At 43.6% G+C, this 27,103-nt stretch overlaps 1 protein-coding gene across 2 annotated transcripts in view; it reads left to right on the forward strand.

The window, feature by feature from the left end:
* The window catches only part of MYPN (myopalladin), a 123,745-nt gene that overhangs the window by 33,944 nt on the left and 62,698 nt on the right, over positions 1-27,103 (forward strand). The window contains exon 1 of one of the 2 annotated variants that reach the window (XM_075258160.1): positions 17,888-18,092. The exons of the other annotated variant lie outside the window; for it this stretch is intronic. The gene's annotated coding sequence lies outside the window, so the exon portion shown is untranslated. Of the gene's footprint in view, positions 1-17,887; positions 18,093-27,103 lie in introns of those variants that run through there. 2 annotated transcript variants of the gene reach the window in all.

Consider the following 27,103-nt stretch of genomic DNA (forward strand, 5'->3'; position numbering starts at 1 on the left):
TGCATTTTATTTTTTGTTTTTCATGCAGATTAAAATTTAAAGTATGTAATTATATGGTGGTGGCGGCGGAGGAGGAGGGAGTCCCTTTGCAGGGGCCCACCAGCGTCATGTGTGGAGGGAGAAGGGAACCCGGTGTCGCGGTGGCCATGGGGAAATGGGGGGGGGGGGGCCGGGGCTGCGCTGCAGGTGTGTCGCGCACCAGGGGAAGGGGGCCACGGATGAAGTCGCGGGTATTGCTAGTGGTATTATACTTTTTTCTCCATGCAACAGTATCTTTCTGCTTATCTTTTTGTTTTACATTGCTAGCATGCCCCCTGCTGGTACAGCATTAATTACACATGATATTGTTTGAACATCTCTTTCACAAGAGAAAGCGACTTATCCATGTGAAATGAATGTTTCCCCACAAATATATACAGTGTTGACCAAAAGTATTGACACCCCTGCAATTCTGTCAGATAATACTCATTTTCTTGCAGAAAATGATTGCAATCACAAATTCTTTGGTATTATTATCTTCATTTAATTTGTCTTCAAAGGAAAACCACAAAGAGAATTGCCAAAAAGCCAAATTGGATATAATTCCACAGCAAACATAAAAAAGGGGGTGGACAAAAGTATTGACACTGTTTGAAAAATCATGTGATGCTTCTCTAATTTGTGTAATTAACAACACCTGTTACTTACCTGAGGCACCTAACAGGTGGCGGCAATAACTAATTTACACTTGCAGCCAGTTGAAATGGATTAAAGTTGACTCAACCTCTGTCTTGTGTCCTTGTGTGTACCACATTGGTCTTCTTTCTTTTCTCCATGCTCAAAGAACTGTCTGAGGACTTGAGAAGCAAAATTGTGAGGAAGCATGAGCAATCTCAAGGCTACAAGTCCATCTCCAAAGACCTGAATGTTCCTGTGTCTACCGTGCGCAGTGTCATCAAGAAGTTTAAAGCCCATGGCACTGTGGCTAGCCTCCCTAGATGTGGACGGAAAAGAAAAATTGACGAGAGATTTTAACGCAAGATTGTGCGGATGGTGGATAAAGAACCTCGACTAACATCCAAATAAGTTCAAGCTGCCCTGCAGTTCAAGGGTACAACAGTGTCAACCCGTACTACCCGTCGGCGTCTGAATGAAAAGGGACTCTATGGTAGGATACCCAGGAAGACCCCACTTCTTACCCAGAGACATAAAAAAGCCAGGCTGGAATTTGCCAAAACTTACCTGAGAAAGCCAAAAATGTTCTCTGGTCAGATGAGACAAAAGTAGAACTTTTTGGGAAAAGGCATCAACTTTGAGTTTACAGGGGAAACAAAAAAAAAAAAAAAAAAAAGAGGCCTTCAAAGAAAAGAACACTGTCCCTACAGTCAAACATGGCGGAGGTTCCCTGATGTTTTGGGGTTGCTTTGCTGCCTCTGGCACTGGACTGCTTGACTGTGTGCATGGCATTATGAAGTCTGAAGACTACCAACAAATTTTGCAGCATAATGTAGGGCCCAGTGTGAGAAAGTTGGGTCTCCCGCAGAGGTCATGGGTCTTCCAGCAGGACAATGACCCAAAACACACTTCAAAAAGCACTAGAAAATGGTTTGAGAGAAAGCACTGGAGACTTCTATAGTGGCCAGCAATGAGTCCAGACCTGAATCCCATAGAACACCTGTGGAGAGATCTCAAAATGGCAGTTTGGAGAAGGCCCCCTTCACATCTCAGGGGGGACCTGGAGCAGTTTGCCAAAGAAGAATGGTCTAAAATTCCAGCAGAGCATTATAAGAAACTCATTGATGGTTACCGGAAGCGGTTGCTCGCAGTTATTTTGTCTAAAGGTTGTGCTACCAAGTATTAGGCTGAGGGGGCCAATACTTTTGTCCGGCCCATTTTTGGAGTTTTGTGTAAAATAATCAATGATTTGACTTTTTTTTTTCATTCTCTTTTGTGTTTTTTCATTGCAAGCAAAATAAATGAAGATATTAATACCAAAGAGTTTGTGCTTGCAATCATTTTCTGGAAGAAATGAGTATTATCTGACAGAATTGCAGGGGTGCCAATACTTTTGGCCAACACTGTATCAATCTGCACAACTCCTCCTAACATACTCCCTGCAGAATTTTTAACACCACTGGTTCCCTTTGTGGTGTGGCCTTTTTAGTGAGGTTTAAGGTGCCCGAATTCTGTGCCTTGCAGGTTTCTGGGATGTACTGTACAGTAACATTGTATCTGATATTTCAGTATTGTCGCATTGACCTTGCCTCCTCTGAATCATATGGATAGTGTTTGTACAGATCCAAACAAAACATATTCTAGACAATGTCAGGTTTATGATTACTTATATACTGTATATCTTTATACTATAGGAATGCTTCTAATAAATGACTAATCATAGAGCTAAGAAAGCGAAGATGTAAACGGTGGGGGGAGGGGGGGGCTACAGAATCTGTATACAGGGTCAGGTTCACCTGACAGCCTAGACCAGTGGGGCTATGCTTAAAGAGGACTTTTTAACCACCTCCAACAAGTCTAGTTCTTTACATCATTTAATAGCTTCTGCTCCATTGATTCTGACACAGTTGGAATTTTTTCTCTAGCCCCCAATGTTTCTGAGGAATCATTGCTGTTGGTTTTAGTTGGTCATATGGTATTTGGGCTATTTACTGTCAAGAGGGTGGTGCACTGGCAGGAGCAGGCAAGGGGAGTGGCGTTCACTTATGGCAACAGAACTCCTGCCCCGGATCTTGTTCCTGGCGCCAGCAATCTTCCCTAAAATGATGGTGCCCATGTGCTGCCAGGAAGCTGACCAAGGTATCAGGGGTCTTAATGCCCGCAATTAATTCATCAGTTCAGATCACGCTGCAATTGGTGAAAACACAGCTTTGAAAATGATGGTGGTATCTAAGGGGTCTCTTTATGTTTGCCTCTCCCATAAGAACCCGCATGATGCATTGCCATGGTGATTGGGGGATCTACTGAAGGTTACCATGTCATCCCAACAAGCAAAACTTTTGAGTCTTTCATTTACACTTTGCATACTGTAATATATGGCAGTGCAGATGCGGTGCCATGTATTATAGTACCTTTGACAGTACAGTGATATCAGTAGAAAAAGTAACAGCACCAATATCTCTAGTAGCGGGGAAGATATTATCAAAACTGAATATGTGCTGAAATCAATACAGTCAGCTTTGCAACCGTATATACCTCATTTTAGAAGATATGAAATGATTATGGATACTGCTTATCTGCTTAGAATTTACTTCTTTACTATATGTATCTTGAGGAATCTGGTGAAGCCCAGAAATGGAACTTTATTACTGTTATTACTAGAGGTCCTGCTTGTTGTCTCCCCCTCTGCTGCACCATTTGAAGACTCAGTCAGTGTTGCAAAATTTTTATTTTTAGATTTATCGTGCTCTGAGTATTGGCTGAAAGAAATGCCCTGCTGTGACTGAGTTAAAAAATGGAAGGTGAAACTTTTGTGACTATTGTGGGAAGTCGACTACAGCAATAAGTGGTGTGGGAGAGTAGGCTCAGCGGTAAGGTTTAAACTGGTTTTACCCTGTATGTTTATTTTGCAAAACTGGCAGAAAATAAACAAGCCTCAACTTCGGGCAAAAAAACAGTAAGGGAGCGTTCACACTACCGTCGATGTCCGACATGTAGTGTCCACTCCTAGTGTCCGCTCAAAATCTGTCACGGACATTAGGAGCGGACACTAGCTGTGTCCGTGACACCTGTCATTCATCTCAATGGGCATTGGGTGCGTTCTTTTGCACTCCGTGCCCGTCCTTCCCTGTCCGCAAGTGAAGATGTCCGACTTCTCAAGCGGACAGAAAAACCCTGCATGAGCGGACACTACATGTCGGACACCGACGGTAGTGTGAACGCCCCCTAACACAAAACCTGCTCGTCTGAGCTGCTAACTAAACACAGGTACACTATGTAATATGTGTGGCTTGCTTCAGCCACATGGAAAAAAACAAAACAGAGGCTGTGGTTCAAACACCGGTCTCTCACCAGAGGTTGTTGAGACAGAACCCGGCTCCTCCACTCTCCCCAGGAACTGCTCAGGACTGAAGCTTTGCCAGGCTTTGTAGGCCTTTAATGAGGCCCAGCTCCCACTTGTGCTTGAGAGCTCCTTCCAGCTGTAGGATAAGAAGTGGTAAAATCACAGGTGAGGTTTTGCTACAGCCCTGTAGTGATCTCACTCACCATACATAAGTGAGGAGTCTGGGGGAGATATAGCATCCTTCCAGGACTTTACCTGTCACTTTCTCACACTGGGTAAATAGGGCATTATGGAAACCTAGCAAAAGGGAAGCAAGGTACTTCTGTAGCTACTGAGAAAAGTGTGCTGGGGAAGAAGGCAGTATTGGAACAACAGGGGAAATAAGGCTGCAGTGACTGTAGGAAAGGGGATTACTTTGACTTGCAATCAAATAGATGAGTTTGTATAATAAAGAGAGGGAATAAACCACAGTATAGCACTAAGTCCCTGGGTGATAGTGTCAGGCTGCTTCTGCTTAGTCTTGTATCTGGCTGGTTATGGAAAATAGGGGGGACCCCACACATTTCTTAAAAAAATTATTTATTTATTAAACTAAAGAATAGGGTCCCCCCTATTTTCCATAACCTGCCAGATACAAAACCAAGCAGCAGCAGCCTGACACTATCAGGGTGGCAAGGGCCATTTATTTTGGCCGTTGCCAGCCTAATGATACCAGCCTGCTGCCGCCCAGTCCTGCATCGTCAGTTTCTGATGGTCCAGACCTGACGGTATCTGGCTCTTCCCAGTACCACTGGTGGCGGTGGGCATCGGGGTAATAAGTGAGGGGTTAGTGTTAGCCATTCTACTGGCTAAGGGGGCGTTCACACTAGCATTGGTGTCCGCTGTTAATGTCCGTTCAAAATCTTGTGTGGACATTAGCAGTGGACATTAGCTGTGTCCGTGACATTTTGCATTGATTTACATGGACATCGGGTGCGTTCTTTTACAGTTTGTGTCTGTCCTTAACTGTCCGTTCTCAAAGATGTCTGACCTTTCAAGCGGACAGCAAAAACCTACATATTGGGTTTTGCTGTCCGCTTGAAAAGTCGGACATCTTTGAGAACGAACAGTAAAAGAATGCACCCGATGTCCATTTACATCAATGCAAAATGTCACGGACACAGCTAGTGTCCGATGCTAATGTCCACACAAGATTTTGAACGGACATTAGTAGCAGACACTAGTTCTCGGACACCGACGGTAGTGTGAACGCTCCCTTACACTAAGCCCCAGCTTAGTAATGGACGCCGTCTATTAGATAGCTTCCACTACTAAGCCAACAATAAGTAAGAAAAAAACACAACTTTAAAAAAATCTTTATTGAAATAAAACTCCCCAGAGAACCCTCGTTAATTCTTTTATTATATAAAAAAAAAAGCAATAATCTTCTATCCGAAGTAGTCCGGTCTTCTTTATTTCAACCTGTAAAGTAAAATTAAATAAATAAATAAATAAATAAAGACACTCTCACTGAGTAATAAGCAGGTATCTACTGTCACTATTAGGGGATCTTAAAAGAGGCTCTTGCCCTCCCCAGTCTGTGCTGAGACCCCTAATAATGACAGTAGACTAAATGCCACATCCCCCTCCCATCTAGACAACCTCTCCCAATCAATCACCTCCTGGCCCCAAGCATAGGGGCATTAACTACCAGGTGTCACTAGGTTTATGTGGATGCCTATAACATGGGGAAACTACCTATTGGGGGGATCTACTGGGATTACCTACAGGGGGATGCCTACACCATGGGGGATACTACCTAATGGGGGGCTATAGCTGCATAATCATGTCCTATGGGGAACTACCTGTATTTTTTTTGTAAAAAGTTGAGGATGGAAATGTGAGAAGTCTAAGATATTTGTCTGACAGGTTCTGAAGAGACAAGTCGTTTGTTCCGTGATTTGCTCATTGTGATTTGCTCCACAAGGTGGCCCACTGAGGCTCTGTTGCCCAAGGGCCCATAAAAACCTGGAGCCGGCCCTCTGGTTACTGCAATGGTATCTGAACGGGATACAACTATAGAACCCACAACTACGGTAATCAAGAATACGGTGAGTGAGCAGCGAAGTACTCAGCATGTAAACAATACTGGGAGCTGCCTGCTTCAGGAAACAGCTGGGGGGTTCTAACAGTTTAAGAGATCAGTGGGGGGACTATGTTTGAAGGGATCATGGTGATTTGTGAGCGCTGTTGTAATCCCTTCACTATTCACATCACATAGGATCTGTGACTGTGCAATGTTATTTCAGCCTGTAATAATATCACGTCAGCTATAAAACAGATACTGTGTGATATAAAGCACCACATAGTACAATATGCTCCACAGCTACCCCCACACAATACAATATACTCAATAGTGGCCTCCATACAGTATAAAGAATAGAGAGACACCGAGCACACTTATAGTGTAGATCAGGGGTCTCAAACTCGCGGCCCGCGGGCCGCATGTGGCCCCCCGAACAATTTTGTGCGGCCCGCACAAGCCTAGGGACTCCGGATCCGTGTTGAATACATTGCAAGATGATTATATCCACTAGCGGCTAGTGGATATAATTATCTCGCAATGTATTCAACGCGGATCCGGCGTCCCTAGCGTGACTAGCCGCTACGTTCCGGCTAGTGGACATATAGGCGCAATGTGATGACGTCACATCATCACATCGCGCCTACAGGTCTATTAGTGAAACTGCAGAGCGCGGCGGGGGAGCGTTGGATGGTGAGTATAAGTGTTTTTTTTGTGTGTTAAAGAGGACCTTTCACCATTTTGCCCACAGGCAGTTCTATATACTGCCGGAAAGCTGACAGTGTGCTGAGTTCAGCGCACTGTCGGCTTTCCCGATGTGGGCCCAGTGTGAAGAGCTTACCTTCGGTACCGTAGCTCTTCTATGGTCAGAAGGGCGTTTCTGACAGTTAGCCAGAGACGTCCTTCTTCACAGCACAGCCAATCGCGCTGTGCTGTGAGAGCCGGGAGGAACGCCCCCCTCCCTCTGCTCGCAGTACTCGTCCATAGACAAGCATTATCAGGGAGGGAGGGGGGAGTTCCTCCTGGCTCTCACAGCACAGCGTGATTGGCTGTGCTGTGAAGAAGGACGTCTCTGACTGAGTGGCAGAAACGCCCTTCTGACCATAGAAGAGCTACGCTACCGGACCGTAAGCTCTTCACACTGGGCCCACATCGGGAAAGCCGACAGTGCGCTGAACTCAGCGCACTGTCAGCTTTCCGGCAGTATATAGTACTGCCTGTGGGCAAAATGGTGAAAGGTCCTCTTTAAACATTGAGGTGGAATGAAGGGGCTCATGACACTGGGGGCAGACGAAGGGAGGGGGGAGAACGGCATGACACTGGTGCAGAGATAGAGGAACATGAATCTGGAGGCAGAGATGGAGGGACATGAATCTGGGGGCAGATGAAGGGTGTATATGTAACTGGGGGAAAGATGGAGGGGGGGCATATAGTTTACGGGTGACTGTAGGAGGATTATACAGTGTGGGGGCACATGAAAAATGAATGGGCGGAGTCAACATAAAAGTGGGTGGAGCTAAATTTGCCGCGGTGCGGCCCGCCGACTGGCTGGGATCTTGCTCTGCGGCCCACATACTGAGTTGAGTTTGAAACCCCTGGTGTAGATGGTCTATTATAAATATATAGATGAATTATTTGGTGTTTATGAAAGGAACTCAGGACCTGGTGGCCTCTCACCTGATCGGGTTGTGACTCCGTTCACAACACCGTTTTAAGCAATATTAGGCTTCGTCAGAGTGCGAGTGGCAGCACGTCTCTATAACACTGGTCAGAAACCAGGAGGATGCACCAATGAAAGAACAAAAGGACGGCGCTCTCAGGTCCAAAGGAATTTAATCGAAAAGAAGATTGCACTAGGTGCAATCTTCTTTTCGAATAAATTCCTTTGGACCTGAGAGCGCCGTCCTTTTGTTCTTTCATTGGTCCATACAGTATAAAATACTCTCAAGAGCACCCCTTGAGCTGCGTCGGGTGAATTCCACAAATTTATTTTCTACTAAATATTTGTGAAGTTCAGCCATCCGTTTCAATGACCTCACCGTGCCGCGTATGTAACCATTGAGGCCCAATCACAGGCCCCAGCAGTGACCTCAGTCATAGGTTGGAAGAGTGCTGAAGAGGATGCTGGGAACCATCAGATATCCAGGAGAGCTATGTATAAGTGTTTTAGTTTTTTTTTCTTTTAAATCGCCTCCCCTGGGCAGGCTTCTACTGGAAAGGGGCCTGGAGCATGTACAGGCAACACATAGCGCTGGGCCCTGTTCCATTAATGAGATGTACTGTATAGTGGTTGGAGAACCAGGCTTTCCCCGACTGCTATCATAGTGCTATGGGGCCCTGGACCCTTCTGGGCCTGGTTCAGTGCAGTTTTAGGAATTTGCAAATGGAAGGCAGGTAATATTTGCAATTAGTTGTGTAGTTGACCCCCAGCAATGAATTATATTAGTGGGCCCTAGGCAATGGGAGATTATACCAAATAATGATATTTTAGATTACTCTTTTCTTCACTCAATTGATTTTTTTCAATTGACAAAATAAATTATTAATGCTTCTATTTCTTACTTTGCAACATTTATCCACAGCTGCCTACAACTTTTACACAGTACTACTGTATATATGGTTAGAATGCCCACTAATACATCAATACTAGTCTTGTGTGTGTAAATATATACATATCTTTATATAGATAGACATCTATATACAACCAAGTGATGACAGCCTGTATGACCGTGGGACCAACAAAGAACCAGTAGCCAAAATAGATGTCTGTATGAAATATGGTGCCCAATAGCTGCAAGTAAGATTCACTTTGCTTAGTAACTATCTTTCAGAATCAGCCCTACATGTGTAGCTTGATGTACTGGATCCACCAGTTTTGCTCAGTTCATAAAACATTGTCTGGATGTTCACATCAGCACCTGCTTCGTGTTCTTTTGGCCATGTTTATAGGAGCTATCTATTTCTTTTTACCAGATAGTAGTAAGTATGGCATGTTGAGCCACCGGGTACGCACAGTCAGAAACACTTGCTTGTGTGCTTGGCTGAGACAGTGATCTGCAATAATGTGCCTCTCCAACCCTCCCTGAAACTTGAGCACATTCCAGCTCCATGGCAGGCACAGCCTTTAGACTGTCAGCAGAATTCTTAAGTGCCATTACCTGAATTCAGCCTCCTCATGCTTATCTCAGCTCCTTGAAGGTGTGGGTGTCTTGCAATTCTTGTCAGGATTCTTCATATACATTTGGTATTGGAAATGAGCAATCATAAAAGCAGATGCTCCTTATACTCTGTTTTCCATAACTCTAGCATTAGCATCTTAGCATTCCCATGCTCTTATTTCACAAACCTGTCTAGTAAAAAGAAAAAAAGTGGTTGGTGTGTGTCACTCATATCGCGCTATGACTAGACTCTTCACCAACAATGGCCCCATGACTCCTATCTCAGGCAACCTAGACCTCCCAACGGTCCTAGATTCCACCTTTCTGACCCGTACTACTTCCCATCCACCTCTTACGTTCCTCAAAGTGTTGTCCCCTACCGCCTGTCTCCCTTTCTCAGAGCTTGTGCCCCAGGAATGAGGCTCTCAGGTTATATACTGGCAGTACTTTCAACTCCCTGAAGATAGCGAATAACCTACACTGACCTCTCTACCTGTTTGAGCGCTTAAGTGTGAGCTACACAATGCCTCCACACCCATCTTTGTTATCTATAACCTGTTCGTGGCTGATTAGGAGTCTTCTATACCTGCTTATATCACTGGCTGGGAGAAACAGATTGGGACCTCCTTTCTACCCAATGTGTGCCCTTCTGCTCCTGCCATAAGTTTTTTTATGTCATGTAAGGCACAGGAAACAAACTTCAAAATCCTTTCTAGGTCTCCTCTTGTCTTCCACAGCATGTTCCCAACGACCCCTCATCTCTGCTGGCTTTGCTTCTCATTACATGTCTGGTGGAATTGCTCCACTCTCCTCCCGCTCTCGCATGAGGTTTGCAGAGTCATCAGGGAGTTTACTGTGGTGATCCTAGTGAATGACCCAGCCCCCCTCCTCCTTTCAATCTTTAATAGCAAGATTCATAAACATATTCACAAACTGGTTGGTTTTATGCGGCCAGTTCAGTCATCCCCATTCAGTCGGACTGGCTCCAGGAGATCCCACACATTTTGGGGATGAAAGACCTGGTTGGGGCTCTTAGACCAGATGTCAGTGCCCATCAGAAAGCATAGCAACTCTGGAAAGTCTTCTATTACCCCCCCTCTTTTCAGGCCTCCTTTTATACTCCTTCTCCTATGACCTCTTCCCTTCCTTAATGTTCTCTCCTTTCCTTTATTTGCTCTCTAATTGGAATATATGTTATGCTTTATGCCCTGCTGTGCCAGGTGTAGTTTGACTTCATCTTCTTGCTGTGGAGGACCTGAGTCTCCATTGATATCCCCACAGACAAAACTACAATCTGGTAATATCCACCCTCGGCAATATGGGACATATATGTTTACAACCCAGTTTGGCATGTATTGTATTGTATTGTATTGTATTGTATTGTATGCATTTTATAGATCATTTCATGGTTGCACAGTCCAAGGCACTGCCCACATGGTATTTATTGAAATCTACCGTTCGTTGTGACTACAGTTTTATTTCTTCTGATCAGTCGATATGAAATAAAATTGGCCATTTATTTTTTGGAATCTCATTGTAGCAAAATCGTATGTTCTCCATATTCTGCCGAATTTATGTGTTTATGGTACCTTACAGTAATATACAATGTGTTATATGGGAACAAATCTGCTCGCTGTTTATTGATTTATGTGCCAACCCTTGAGAATAAAGTGACACCAGTGTTATTTTTAGTTATAGAAAGTATTTATCAAAGTTGCATCAAAGATTGCTATTGCTGATGTTATCGCCCATGTCTAGTACCTGTACCCGTGTGTATCTTCTGTTTCTGCAAAACTCATAATAGTATATATCATTCAGGACCTTAGAGGGTGATGTCACCAAAAGTCACTGTATGGTTGAAGCTAGAATGGAGTGGTTTAAATCAGGTGTGTTGTTGATTCAGTAGGTGGCGCTCCTCAGCTCTGGAAGCGCTAGCTGTGTGGTATGGAAAGCACTGCCAGCCTATCATAGCTAACACACCGGAGTCTCTGCATTTTCTGGTGTTGCATTATTGATGTACAGGTTAACTATGTCTTTCCTGGGGTTGGGGGGATATCGTCACTCCATAGGGAGAGACCACCATTTAGGTGTGTGGAGTCTTAAGCCATTAGCGCTCCACTGTGCAAGGGAACATGGGAAGAATATGTAAATCTGACTTCCATGATGTAAATCCCAACATCATTGCAAACAAAGGCCTCTGGGAAGGTCAGGCATGATGTTAAAGGGAGCGCCACCTATTGGGTTGCATGACTGAGGCTCTGTCTTCCTAATTACATCATGGAAGATAGACTTGCACATCCTCAGTGATCGCCCTCTATTGGTGTGCATGACCGAGATGCAGTAACATCAAAACAGCTGTCCTTGGCTGAGAGACTACCTGGTAAAATCCCAATATCATTGCAAACAAAGGCCTCCGAGAAGGTCGGCATGATGTTAAAGGGAGCACCACCTATTGGGTTGCATGACTGAGGCTCTGTCTTTCTAATTAGATCATGGAAGATAGACTTGCACATCCTCAGTGAACGCCCTCTGTTGGTGTACATGACTGAGGCACTGACTTCCTAATTACATCATGGAATTCAGATTTGCATATTCTTTCCATTGTCAGGGTCTGGGGTTGCTAGGTGGGGTGGCATAGATGCACAAGTCCAGTTTCTTTTAGTCCAAAACAAAGTTAGAGTTTATTTTCACGCAAAACAAAACTGTGCAGCAACAAAAGGAAACATTACAAAAATAAATGCCTGCCCGGCTAGGCTCTAACTAAAAATAGAATAGGTTACCTCACCTAGAATAACAGAAATCCAAAAGCCAATAGAATCACTCAGGACACAGCTCCAAAAATATGACCCCTCTGTTTGCTCTCCAGCCAAGCTCTGCCAAATTGTTGCTGCTGGAGCTGACTTCTTATGCTTCCTTGATGAGGAGACTCTCTGCAGCTGAGTCGCTGCTGGAACAACATCCCCAAAGTGTGGACTGGAGGGGGGTGGAATGACAGGTCCCACTACCAAACCTACCTGTCATTCCTAAAAATCCAGCCCAATACTGAGCATTTACTAAAATGCTCAGCAGACGAAAGTTGTCTGCTGAGAACAAACATTCCTGGAGTTTTCTCATCTCACCCACCTGAGTGAGATGTATACCCCCTCCATTACCTGACCAGCCTTCGGCTTACATATCCCCCCCCCTCTTCTCCAGACCAGAGGGTTGGGAATTCCCAATAATTTCCCTGGTCTGTGTTCTACATCAAACACAAAATTTTGCAGAGACAGGAACCATCGGGTAACCCTAGCATTTCTGTCCTTATTGATTTTCATCCATGTTAGTATTAATGTACCGTCACTCGGTCTAGGTGTCTAGTGCCAGGAAAAGGCTTCTCATAGCCATTGTACACAATAGAATAAATTTCCTGCACTCAATTTAATGCTTCCAAACTGTGAATTTTTATGTAAATAAAAATTCACATTTTGGAAGCATTAAATTGAGTGCAGGAAATTTATTCTATTGATTTTAATCCATGTAAGGGTAGCATGGTCAGTGATCAATTTAAACTTTCTCCCCAGGAGGTAATACCTCAGAGTATCCAGCGCCCACTTAATGGCCAAACATTCCCTCTCTACAATGGCGTAATTTTTCTCAGTGTGGGACATCTTCCTGCTCAGGTACATTACTGGATGCTCCTCACCATTTACAACCTGGGACCGTACTGCTCCTAGACCTGCATTTGAGCCATCTGTCTGCACCAGGAACTCCTTCCTAAAGTCAGGGGCTATCAGCACTGGCTGCTGGCATAGAACTTGCTTTAACCTCTGGAACGCCTCCTCTGCCTCTGGTGTCCAGTGGATCATCACTGACTTCCCACCTTTTGTCAGGTCAGTGAGAGTAGCTGCAATAGAGGCAAAGTTTGGCACAAACCTCCGATAGTAGCCCGCAATGCCAAGAAATGCCCTGACTTGCTTCTTGGGTAGCGGTCTTGGCCAGTTCTGTATTGCCTCCACTTTATTGATTTGGCGCTTTATTACCCCTTTGCCAATGACATAGCCCAGGTACTAGGCTTCCTCCAGCCCTAAAGCACATTTCTCAGGGTTGATAGTAAGGCCTGCCTCACTTATGGAGTCCAGTACTGCCTGCACCTTACAGAGGTGACTTCCCCAGTCTGGGCTATGAATGACCACATTGTCCAGGTAAGCTGCTGCATAATCACGATGTGGCCGCAAGATCTGGTCCATCATCCTCTGAAAGGTAGCAGGAGCTCCATGCAAACCAAATGGCATAACCCTGTACTGGAACAGACCTTCCGGAACAACAAAGGCAGTTTTCTCCTTGGCTTCTTTAGACAAAGGTATTTGCCAGTAACCTTTTGTCAGGTCCAGTGTGGTTATGTATCTGGCATTACTCAACTTCTCAATCAGCTCATCAACCCTGGGCATGGGATAAACGTCAAACTTGGAAATCTCATTCAATTTTCTAAAATCATTGCAGAACCGCCAAGTACCATTGGGCTTTGGTATCAATACAATTGGGTTAGACCACTCACTTTTGGATTCCTCAATTACACCTAACTCTAGCATACGTTTAACCTCAGCTGATACTACCTCCCTACGTGCCTCTGGTATTCTGTAGGGTTTGAGGTTTACTTTCCTCCCAGGTTCTGTCTCTACATGGTGCTCTATCAGGTGTGTACGCCCTGGTAGATCAGAGAACTTGCATCTATTTTTCTGCAGGAACTCTTGCCTCCTGTTGTTGGGGCACTGAGAGGGTCTCATTCACACGGACTGGAGGGATTGGTGGCAACGAATCACCCACCTCTGTATTTGAGGCCACCAAGGATTCCCTCTGGTTCCAGGACTTAATCAAATTCATGTGGTAGATTTGAAAAGGCTTCCTTTTCCCTAGTTGGTGAACCTTATAGTTGACTGACCCTACTTTTTCCACAATTTCATATGGGCCTTGCCATTTCGCTAAGAACTTGCTCTCCACAGTAGGCACTAAAATAAGGACTCTGTCCCCTGGGTTAAACTCTCGGACTCTGGCAGAACGATTGTAAATTCTGCTTTGGGCCTCTTGTGCTCTTTGCAGATGCTCTTTTACAATTGGCATGACTGTTGAAATGCGATCCTGCATTTGAGCTACATGCTATGACACTACGGTATGGGGAAGACTCAGTTTCCCAGGTTTCTTTGGCTATATCTAGTAAACCCCTGGGGTGTCTACCATAGACTAATTCAAAAGGGGAAAATCCTGTAGACGCTTGTGGAACCTCTCTAATAGAGAACATCAGGTATGGCAGCAGGCAATCCCAGTCACGACCATCTTTTTCTACCACCTTTTTAAGCATATTCGACAAAAACGCAGAAGGAGAATCAAGCAGACTTTCTTCTGAATAAAACGATTTCTTTTCTTTATTTAAATCATCATTTTAAAAGGACATACACTCCAATGGGATAATTCAAACGTAACACATAGTTGTCCAATACTGACGCGGTTCGAACTGTGTTGTTCTTAGTCATAGTCTTTAAGCATATGCTTGAGAGTCTTATTAAAGTCCAACTAACCCATCTGTCTGAGGGTGATACACAGAGGTCCGTATGTGGGTAATTTTAAACAGCTTGCATAGCTCTTCCATCACCTTTGACATGAAGGGCATGCCTTGGTCAGTCAGTATCTCTTTAGGTATGCCTGTTCTTGAAAACATATAGAATAACTCATGGGCAATACTCTTTGATGTCTTATTACGCAAGGGAACCGCCCAGGATAGCGAGTAGTGTAATCTAAGACAACCAGAATATATTGGTGACCTATAGCTGACTTGACTATTGGACCTACCAAGTCCATACCAATCCTTTCAAAAGGCACTTCAATGATGGGCAGGGGAACCAAGGGACTACGGAAATGTGGGGCAGGGGCATGTACCTGACACGTAGGACAGGACGCACAGTAGTCCTTCACTACCCTGTACACGCCTGGCCAATAAAAACTTTGGAGAATCCTCTCCTGTGTTTTCTCCGCCCTTAGGTGTCCTCCAAGCACTTGATTATGGGCCATATCAAGTACCACATGGCGTTATGGCTTTGGTACAAGAAGCTGCTCCACAATTTCCCCATTACTTTTTGCAACCCAATACAAGAGGTCATTATTCATAGAAAAATGTGGGAATTGGTGGTCAGCATCAGGTTCCTGAGGCACATTGTTAACAACTGTCACATTATCACAAGCATTAGCAAGAGTGGGATCTCTCAATTGTGCAGTACCAAAATTATCCCGTGAGACCTCTAATTCAGATATATTAGGCTCAGGAGCTGGGGCAGAGGCATCATCCTCCTCTCCAGCTAGGACCTGTAACGGAAAGGTGTCGCCCTCCTCATGCACTTTGGACGTAGACGGGGTTTCCACCTTTGGCTGTGTGGTTGTACCTTTTCCCTACAAATCCCAGAACAAAGGGAAATCACGTCCCAAAATCACATAAGGTTTTTTACAACATCCACTTCATAATAAACAGATCATAATATAGTCTCTATTGTGACCTTGGACATGGGGTAGTCCTTGACATCCCCATGGATGCAACCATTTAGGTTGCACAGTGGAGCGCTCATGGCTTACTAAGACTCCACACACATTTAAATGGTGGTTCTCTGCCTATGGAGTGACAATATCCCCTCAACCCTGTCTAAGCCTCTCACCTCTGCCAGGTCAGTCCTCTCTGCACCAAGCTGATGAGATGCAAGAACATCGAAACAGCTGTCCTTGGCTGCAAGACTGTACCTGGTAAAATCCCAACATCATTGCAAACAAAGGCCTCTGGGAAGGTCAGCATGATGTTAAAGGGAGCTCCCTCTATTGGGTTGCATGACTGAGACTCTGTCTTCCTAATTACATCATGGAAGATAGACTTGCACATTCTCAGTGATCGCCCTCTATTGGTGTTCATTCTTGAGGCACTGGCTTCCTAATTACATCATGGAAGTCAGATTTGCATATTCTTCCCATGACAGCGACTGGGAAGCTATGTGAAGTATGTGAGAGAAGGGGGCTACAGGGAGCAGAATATGTGAGAGGTAATGGATGAGAAGGGGGGTGTTTTAACAGAAGAGATAAGGCAGAACAGGGGGAGACTTTGATCGGAGTTACATGGTAGATCCAATTGGTGTCTGCAGGTCTCCTGTGCACACAGCAACTCATGCTAGAAAAAAAGAGGTCACACTGTGATCCTAGGACTTACTGAAGAAGGTGAAAGCAGGAAAAGTAAAGTCACTGTGAGTAGACAACTATTACTATGGGGTTTGGTCTTTCAGACAATGTAATGACTGGAAAAAAATAATTTTAAATAGTTTTGTGTTGCTGATCCTGAAGTGAAGGTCTGGTGCCCATGTCTTTTTTTGTCTAGTATTTGTTGTCTACTTTCCAGTTCACTTCTTTGCAGCTCTTCTTAGCGTTAATGCATCCATGCTACATGTGAAACTCAACTTTGCAACAAACTGAAAATCTGCACACAAGGTTCGGTTCACCTCAGGGTATGGTAGACATGTGTCTATGGGTAACTGTGCTTGGAGGGCATGTGCAAAGGAAATTACAAACTAGTCCGATAAGGCAAAGAGATCACACAGTGGTAATCTGTATTTGCTAAGATCATTGTAGGTAAAGAAAATGGAAATGTTAATAAGCTACTCACACTCTAAGATGGTGTACATCATGGGGTGGTGGTCCAGCTAGGCATAATAGGGAATTTCAAACCTTAGTGTGCCATATGGGGCATTGCTGTGACTAGATGGAGAAACTGGGGGCCCCTGCTGTGACTGCTCTGGGAAGGAGGCGGTGCTATGGCTACTGTGCTATGGCATTTCCGAGATGCAGAGATGGTGGTGAAATTGGATTTGGATAACAATATCTCTGTATGCTTGAGGTGGGGAGGTTGTCTTTACAACTCAGCATCTTTTCTGGTCGTTGAAGAACTCCCACCTGACACTACTTGTGTTGTACTATAAAGTGATAATGCTGGACTGTAAAGACCCCCTACCTAACAGTACAGTGATATCGGCAACCAAAATTAATAGCACCAATATCTCTGCAACAGAAGTAGCTACAAACAACTGAAAAAGTGTGCTTAAAGTTAATGGTATAAAACTTATCCTGTGTTAGAGGACACTGCTGTACTACTTGGGGACTACGGAGGTACTGCTATGACTACTAGGCTAAGCAAAGGGGCACAGTAAATACTAGGAGAGAGAGGGTGTATCATTATTATAGGGACTTTGGGGATAATACAAGTATTACTATGTTTAATACACAGTTGTACTTTTACTTAGAATACTATATAGGTAGTTTTCAGTGAGAAATGGGTATATTGCCATCCTACAAGTAGCTGACATATAAATACAGTATGAATGCACAAAAGATACATTCTGTGTTATGTCTGAATATTTTTTATAGTTCTGGCGTAATGTCTAAAGTGCACAATCCACCCCCCACCCCCACCTCCTTGTAATACTCGTTGTGGAAGTAATGAATTAGCATTTGTGGAAGTAAATGTTTAGGAAATGAAGCAGACAGCGTATTTCTCAACTAAAACAAGCTATTGCAGGAATGACAGGCACTCGCCTGGAGTTTTCTTGTCCAATGAGGTGAATTGCTTTGTAGGCACATGGTGTGGAGTGCCCAAAATAACACAGGACCTGCCACTGACAAATGCAGCTTCTTCAGTGGTGACAGGTTGACTCAGCTACATACAATCATTTTCCCTGAAATATCAGGATAACACATCTTGTCCTCTTGGATAAGTGCTTCAATTGAATCAGGATTGTATCATTTCAACTACTTTTCCCCTTGGACAATATCCATTAAGAGGAGACAGCCAGGGCTGGACACTCACTCAGATTTCTAGGTAAATATTAAAAAATCTGTGTGGTTTTATTACGACATCTTACCCTAGAAGAAAATCTAATACTATTTAACCGATATCATGTTTAATTCTGCTGGTGTACACTTGTTAGCTGATACGGGAATAGTACTGTAAGCTTACTTAGAAACCCACTATATAAATACACTGTAATGTGTTTGGAGCATTTCCCTGGCACACTGTGCGGGGGGGAAAAAACTCCTTACCCTTGACTGCATTTGCTACTTGTTAGTAATATTATTTAATGTGATTATCACCAAAAATATATCTGGTCTTCTCTTTTATTTTAATAAAGAGTGACTTTATAGCGGGCTGTGTAAAATGACCCTGCCGATTATATTTAGCCCAATGTGATTTGCACTGTAGATTAGAGTACACAACAGCTGCAGTGGTCGTATAGGAAAGGGCAGAGCTCCTGGGGACTCTATTCCTCTTCCTTCTCCAACACAGCCATGATTAACAGCAGCAGATGTTTGGCCTAGGTAATGCAACCTTCATTAAAATAGCAGCACCCCCATCATCACACACTGCTCGCTAGGATAGCCATTCACATTTATTCAGGTCATTTTTGTTACGCTAGAAAAAATGATGTCTGAGTGTAGAAAGATCAATAGGGCTCAATGTGTTGGAATGACTTGTACTGTCCATTCATGCAGTGACAATAACTAACAAAGCCAAGAACGAAAAGGAAAGTTAAGATGCCAATACGCTTTCAATAAACCCTACCTTACCTATGCAGGTATGCATGTGTTCTAAGTAGAGAGAAGGGAATAAGCTGCTAGACTCCTCTGATGGCTGCTTGGAAACAAAATGATCAGACATGTTGATATTCATTATGCCCAGTCAATTCTTTACCCCAACGTCGGACAAAAAAAAATCTAATACACACTAGGAGGTTTACTGGTTATATTTAGTTGCAGGTTCTGTGAATAGTTTTAGTCCTTATTTACATAATAGTGCCATGTCACATGAACGGTTTAAAACCCATATATGGTTCTGTTTACAAAGCTCTCTTTATTTCTGTCAAAACTGGCAAAGAGTTTGCTTTTTTTTTTTTTTTTTTTTTTTAAACAGCTGTGAAAAAACCTGACATGTGAATAGACCCAGAGACATTCATGGTTATTAAGACGGCAATACACATTAAGGATTTCTTCCACCTTTAATTATTACGTGTACTGTATGTTGGCAGAACAAGAGATTCCAGACAGTGCTGAGATTCTGTATTGTGGTACTGTAATGTTCAGTCATTTACTTCACTATCTCTTAAGTGAGTTTTGCCCACAATAAAATGTATAGCGCATTAGTTTAATATGAGGTAAATATCACTACAGTGGGTTACTGACAAATTTAGGCCTCGCTCACACAACAGTGAAATACAGCTGTAGGACGGACTTTTTAAAAATGATAGTGAATGGGTATATTTACAGGTCGGTTTTTTTTATAGACCGTTTTACACAGCCATTAAATTAACATTTGTTGAATACAAAAATAGACAAGTGAATACACCCATAGACTTTTGTGGGTTTTAAACAGCCGTGTGACAGTAGTTTAAAAATTGTCCCTCACATGAATAAGGCCAAAAATGGTCCATCAAAAACTGAGCTGTCGCATGCATAAAGCCTTAAGTTGATTCAATCCTGAGATTGTATGTTCCTCGTGAAGAGGTAATATAGGAAGGCAAGATGTATTTATTTATTTTTCCTAGAGAGAATTCAGGAAGACACACATACTGCTCTAAGATCAGTATCGGCCATGCAGTTCCATTACAAGGTGCAATAATAGAATATGGAAACATACCCAAAAGGGACATGGATCAACTTACGGGAGGCTGTCTTGGACTTTAGGAAACAGAGCTGTGTAGGTAATGGTATAAATTAAGAAATTAACAGATACTCATCTGTTCAGTCACATCTGTGAAGTCGCATACAATGTATGTCATACATGATACGTGTGACTACTGCTGCCAGTCACTGTCTTAAGCGGTCAAGTGCACTTGTACAGCATGTGAGCATTGAGGCCAATGATTGCCGACAGTGGTCATGTGTATTATGTATGTGACGTCATCGCTGCAGGAGTGACAGACTGGATCGGTGAGTATAGATTATTTTTTCACGTTACAACATTGCCTAGTCTTGGCTATATTTTTAACCGTGGACAACCTCTTTAACAGAGTTTCCCCAACTATTGGTAAGATATGCCATCGTTTGGTGTTCAGTGGTATAATTTTTGGTGTACCCACTGAACACAAGTGGCCCATATTGGGAATTTTCTCCGCACACTGCCTGGATTGGTTTAGAGCTGCGCAGAGATTTATAACTCAGTCCCATTCAAGTGACGTTGTATAGGGAAAAATTCAGAAGGCTCTATGTCATGTCAAAGAGCAGAAACAATAAGAATACAACATAATATAGGATTGTGTAGCTTTTTATTATGTTGGTATTAGATTGAACAATATTATTTACGATTGACTAGTACTATACACTCACCGGCCACTTTATTAGGTACACCATGCTAGTAACGGGTTGGACCCCCTTTTGCCTTCAGAACTGCCTCAATTCTTCGTGGCATAGATTCAACAAGGTGCTGGAAGCATTCCTCAGAGATTTTGGTCCATATTGACATGATGGCATCACACAGTTGCCGCAGATTTGTCGGCTGCACATCCATGATGCGAATCTCCCGTTCCACCACATCCCAAAGATGCTCTATTGGATTGAGATCTGGTGACTGTGGAGGCCATTGGAGTACAGTGAACTCATTGTCATGTTCAAGAAACCAGTCTGAGATGATTCCAGCTTTATGACATGGCATTGCATTATCCTGCTGAAAGTAGCCATCAGATGTTGGGTACATTGTGGTCATAAAGGGATGGACATGGTCAGCAACAATACTCAGGTAGGCTTTGGCGTTGCAACGATGCTCATTTGGTACCAAGGGGCCCAAAGAGTGCCAAGAAAATATTCCCCACACCATGACACCTCCACCACCAGCCTGAACCGTTGATACAAGGCAGGATGGATCCATGCTTTCATGTTGTTGACGCCAAATTCTGACCCTACCATCCGAATGTCGCAGCAGAAATCGAGACTCATCAGACCAGGCAACGTTTTTCCAATCTTCAATTGTCCAATATCGATGAGCTTGTGCAAATTGTAGCCTCAGTTTCCTGTTCTTAGCTGAAAGGAGTGGCACCCGGTGTGGTCTTCTGCTGCTGTAGCCCATCTGCCTCAAAGTTCGACGTACTGTGCGTTCAGAGATGCTCTTCTGGCTACCTTGCTTGTAACGGGTGGCTATTTGAGTCACTGTTGCCTTTCTATCAGCACGAACCAGTCTGGCCATTCTCCTCTGACCTCTGGCATCAACAATGCATTCCCGCCCACAGAACTGCCGCTCACTGGATGTTTTTTATTTTTCGAACCATTCTCTGTAAACGCTAGAGATGGTTGTGCGTGAAAATCCCAGTAGATCAGCAGTTTCTGAAATACTCAGACCAGCCCTTCTGGCACCAACAACCATGCCACGTTCAAAGGCACTCAAATCACCTTTCTTCCCCATACTGATGCTCGGTTTGAACTGCAGGAGATTGTCTTGACCATGTCTACATGCCTAAATGCACTGAGTTGCCGCCATGTGATTGGCTGATTAGAAATTAAGTGTTAACGAGCAGTTGGACAGGTGTACCTAATAAAGTGGCCGGTGAGTGTATACTCGACTCTACTGACTCTACTGAAATACCAATATCCTTGTGCCCTATTATATGAAAAGCCATTTTTTCTTAAAAGTATTTGAATCTGATCTATTTATTCACCATTTTTTTGGCTGAGGCCCCACGTTGCAGGAATGCAGCTTTTTTTTTGTTCTTATTGCAGATTTTGCTGCAGTTTTTTGAGCTAAAGTGCAGTGAATTAAGCAGAAAGTAGAAGTCTAAGAACTTCCTATATATTTCCTATTCCCTTTATAGCCATTCTTGGCTTTCCCTAAAGAAAAAATGCAGCAAAATCTGCAACAAAAAAGCTGTGGGGCCCCAGCCTTAAAGGATCGCCTATCCTTAGAATAGATCATCAGTTACAAATCGGCAGGGGTCCGACACCCAGGTCACTAGCGATAAACTGTTTGAATAGGCTATACATTTGTACATAGGCTGTGCTTGTTATAGGACTCGGACCATTAATTTGAATGGGACTGAGCTGCAGTCAGGCCTTGTGACCAATGAGCATGACTGTACATGGACTGTGAAGTGGAAGTGGCATTCAGGGAGCACCACTGCCCCTTCAGTCAGCTGATCCATGGGGGATATGGCTGCCGTATCCCTCCGATCTACAATCTGTGACCTATCCTAAAGATGAGTCGTCAATTAAAAAGTCCTGGGATATCCCTTTAAGGGCTCTGCTAAACAAGTCTGCATAACTCGATTCATTGACTTTATAAATATATAACATAGGGAAAAGACAATAGGTTCTGTTTCTGGAGAGTTAAGACAGGGGTTTTTTTTTCTGATCTCAAACAACCTAAATGTTGTTTTAACTTTTACAAGATGGTAACCTTGGAGCCATGATAGTTTTTATGGATCAGTTTTGTAACAAGGGGTGATGGGTTTTCTTGTATGACAAAAATACCATTGTAAACTGCAATGCTTTTGCTGTGAAAATAATGGAGACCTGCTGAGATGGGGTCTACAGAGTGTGTTAAATTCACAGCACTAAACTCTAGAAAAATCAGAAATCTAAAGGGTTGAATTATCTGTTTTATAATCCCCATTCCATTTGCCCTATCAGGGCATATGGAGACACCAAGAGAATTTTAGGACCAACTTCTGTTAGAGCTGAATGGGAAGGGACCCTGTCATGTTCAACAAGTAGTCCAGTCTGTGGACAGCATGTTATAGAGCTGGAGGAGCTGAGCCGATACACTGTACCTAGTAGTGTGTTGGGCCTCCTTTGGCCTTCAACACCACAGCCATTCTTTGTGGCATACATAGGTATCAGAGAAGCTGAACTGTTGACACCTGACAGCAAGGGTTAATTGACTCAAGCTGCTTGCCCCAAATTTTGAACCTCCGATCAGAATGGTGCAAGAGAAGGTGAAATCACTAAAGTAACAGGTGTAGGTAAAAGTCAGAATCCGGGGTCAGGATGTGGTAAAGTTGTTAAACCAAGGTTCTACTTTTCCACATTTTGGAATACCAGTGTTTGATATCACTATACAGTGATATCACAGGTTATTATTATACCTGTACTCTGACATAACTATATGGGTGATCTTTTTACATTATCACCATGTATATATTGCTCCTTGTGACAATCATTTACTTCAATATACACATTTTCCCTGTTTTATTATGCAATGTTTATACACCTTTCCATCTGTCTATCTATGTGTTATGACATCACTGTCAGCCCTAGCTATTGGCTGTGACATCATAACGTTTATTACCGCTCTTCTGTCACATCACTAGTATCGTGACTTTTTCCTATGACTTCAGTATTTACTCTCCCTGTTTTGTGAGCTCGCCATACGCATTTTACACACATACATATATGCAGTATAGAAATTGCAGTTGCATCTTGGAATGAACACTTCAGGTGGCTACAAGTCCCTCTACCAGAGGTGTCAGAACTGTAAATTTAATGTAAATCTGCATGGGGGTCTAGAAGCTCCAGTTATGCCTCTGCTTAGAAATTAAAATGTTCAATTCTGGTCAATTCTTTTAAATGACACTTGGTAAGCTCTGACCACAGTGTTACAGTTCTTGTGATCTTTAATGCAGGTCTTTCTCTTCTTTACTATTTTCTTACTTTATATTGTTATTGTCTTTAACCCATTTATGCCTAGGGTTCCATTATTGGAAGTCAAATACAATACAACCTCCGGCATAAATGGGTTAAACATGGACAACTATTGAGCTATAAAGTGCAACAGTAACCGCTTCCCAGCCCCACCTCCCATATTTAGGATAGTTCATCAGTATCAAATGAGTGGGGGTGGGGGAGACTTCCACTGAATAGCTTTTTAATGATGCCTCTTCACTGAGTACCAAGCACAGGTCATATATTGTATAGTGGTCGTGCTTGGTATTGCTATTCATTTGAATAGAGGCGCTGCACACTGTGATATACCCAGTGGGTATGGACACATTATGGGAATTTATCAATTCCTTTACGGCACTTTTTATGACACATTTGGCATAAGGCCTTTTCTTGTTCCAAACATTTGTCCCAACCCTCATGCTTTCCCTCACTCGCCACATTCAGCGAATGTGGGTGAAGCGGGTCGGGGACACTTCAGCCCAAACTATTCATTATAACTCACAGACTTTTGGTCTGGCATATGAAAGGCCAGTCTAAATCTGCCCCAGTGTGTCTCTGACTAGTTTGGGACACTTTTCAAGCATGTCATTTAAAATTTAAGGGAACTCCCCTCTTTCTACCCTTTAACCCCAGTATAGGAAACTATACTTCACTGTACACTAGGTTGCTACCTCTTGGAGTAGTTTCTGAGTAGGTGATGGCTGAACAAGGGCCAAGAGACATTGACATGAAGCACCAGTGGTCAGATACAGGCAGACAGTCAGGGCAAGCAGCTGAGAAACGTTAGTTGGGAAAAGACTGGGTCAGAAGAGGGTTTATAGCTTACGTAGTAGACAAGGAACATGGTCAGAAATACAAGCTGGGGTCTGATACACAGCAAGCGTCAACCATGGACAGGTACACTGTACAGCAATACATTAGCAAGCTGGAAAGGGTGAGCTGTGAGGGTGCATTATGTATCTACAATACAGAAACCAGGGATTGGTTGGGGGTCACCAGCCACTGACATTACTCATAGGACATGTGATGAATGTACATGATGTCACTGCCTGTGAAGCAAAAGCACTGTTAGTGTTACTGATCTGAGTGGGTCTTAGGTATTAGTCCACCATTGATCATATACTGTCGACATATCCTTTGGATAGGTTATTATTATTCAACCCCTAAAAAACCCCTTTACCCTCCTGCTTCCCCATGGTATAGTATTATATCAGATGATATATTGGATTTACAAGCTGACTAGACTGAATGTAGCTGACTCGGAGAGCTTGTAAATGTGATTCTTTAAGAATTAAAAAAATATTTTTTTAAAAAAAATCTGTATAGGAGTCAATTACATGTATATACGTTAATTGAAGGGAGTCTGTCAGCAGGGATGAGCACATACACAATGCTAGATAGAAAATGATCACCTCAATGCAATGGCTTTTTTCATTTCTCTAAATCCAGGCCTCTGTTGCAAAGATAACTTTATAAATATGGTGATGCAAATGATCAGTCTGGAGCACTGAGGGCGTCACTGGTGCACCAGACTGCTCCTGCCCACTACCTCATGACTGGCTGCCTTGCCATTGCTATGCAAGAGTGACTGAGCAAGGCAGAGATGTTGACGTCTCGTTTGGCCCTGTATTTTAGTAGTCGCACTATGGTTCGCAATATAAAGCATGCGCAATAAAACTACTTCAGTGTGATGTGTAATGAGCGGCCCTGCGCATGCAAAATAGTGTGGCACAACTTTGAGAACACAGAGTCAAATTAGACTTCAACATCTCTGCCTGACCCTGCCACTCTCAACAGTGGCTAACTAGGAATGGCTGGGCCCCAAGGTAAACATTTGACATGCTCCCCCCCCCCAACCATGACCGAGCCAACCCCCCTTCCCTGTGTGCACGCACAAACCACATTCCTGCACACACTATTATTCCCCATAGTGGCCCCTGCACACAGTATTATGCCCCATAGTGGCCCCTTCTCACAATATTATGCCCCATAGTGGCTTCTACAAACAGTATTATGCCCCATAGTGGCCCCTGCACACAGTATTATACCCCATAGTGGCCCCTGCGCATAGTATTATGCCCCACAGTCGCCCCTTCACAAAGTATTATGACTCATTGTGAACCACTCATGAACAATTATTTTCTTTTCAAACCCCAGAGTATAATGATCGGAGACCTAGGGGGGGATACAAACATAAAAAACACTGTTACTTACCTCCTCTGGGCTCCGGTGCACTCCCCACAGATATCGGCCATCTTCACTGATGGACAAGACATCACGTGAGCCGGACTTTAGTCACGACTCATAATAATGCAGGCCCAGTGCACGTGATGTCTGGGACGTCAGTAAGTAGGCCCAAAGCCTCCTGAAGTGGAGGAGAGGTAAGTAACAGTGCTTTTTATGTTCCCTCACCTTTCCTAGCCCTCCAATCATTATACTTAGGGTTCTGAAAAGACCCCCCCCAAATATAATGATATCAGTATTTGTGGGGTTAACAGGCCCACGGTCTCTCTTACCGATCCCGGCTCCTGCTCACAGCTGTCTCCACAGAAGGGGAAGTGCTGACAGCTATCAGCACAAGCGAGGATTGGTGAGAAAATAGGGCCCGTTACCTGCTGGGGTTACTCCAGCAGGTAACGGCCTATAAAAAAAAAAAAATCATCCTGGACCTATCGGGTCCCCTAATGTCTCGGGCCCTGTGACAGTTACCCCAGTAGTTACACCCCTGATTCTCACACAGCAGCAGCAAGGTAGCCGATAATACTGTAGCCACAGTGGCATAATTAAAGTATTGTGGGCCCGGGTGCAATCTTTTGTCCGGGGCCCCCTACCTCATCCCTACAGCGAATTCTTGATAGTGATGGTTATGGGTGCTAAGGAGTTTACTCAACCTTATTGTGGTTAGGGTAATCTGTGGGTCTCCTGGGTTTATATGCCAGATGGAATTTGCAATCTCAATACTGATGTCAGTGCTTATGGGTCCCCTATGGCTCCTGAGCCATAATGTGAATGCACCCCCTTAAATTACGCTCTTGTGTAGCCGGTGTGAGCAGCTTGGAGCAGTAGAGACTCCCTCTGTGCTTCAGACCGCTCATTTTCTTAATTGCATTCATAAAGTTATCTCTGCACCAGGGGCATAAACTGGGAAATTAAAAAAAGCCATTGCATTTAGATAACTCTAATCTGTCT

The sequence above is a fragment of the Leptodactylus fuscus genome, chromosome 10 (assembly GCF_031893055.1).
Source record: "Leptodactylus fuscus isolate aLepFus1 chromosome 10, aLepFus1.hap2, whole genome shotgun sequence".
NCBI classification, from domain to species: domain Eukaryota; kingdom Metazoa; phylum Chordata; class Amphibia; order Anura; family Leptodactylidae; genus Leptodactylus; species Leptodactylus fuscus.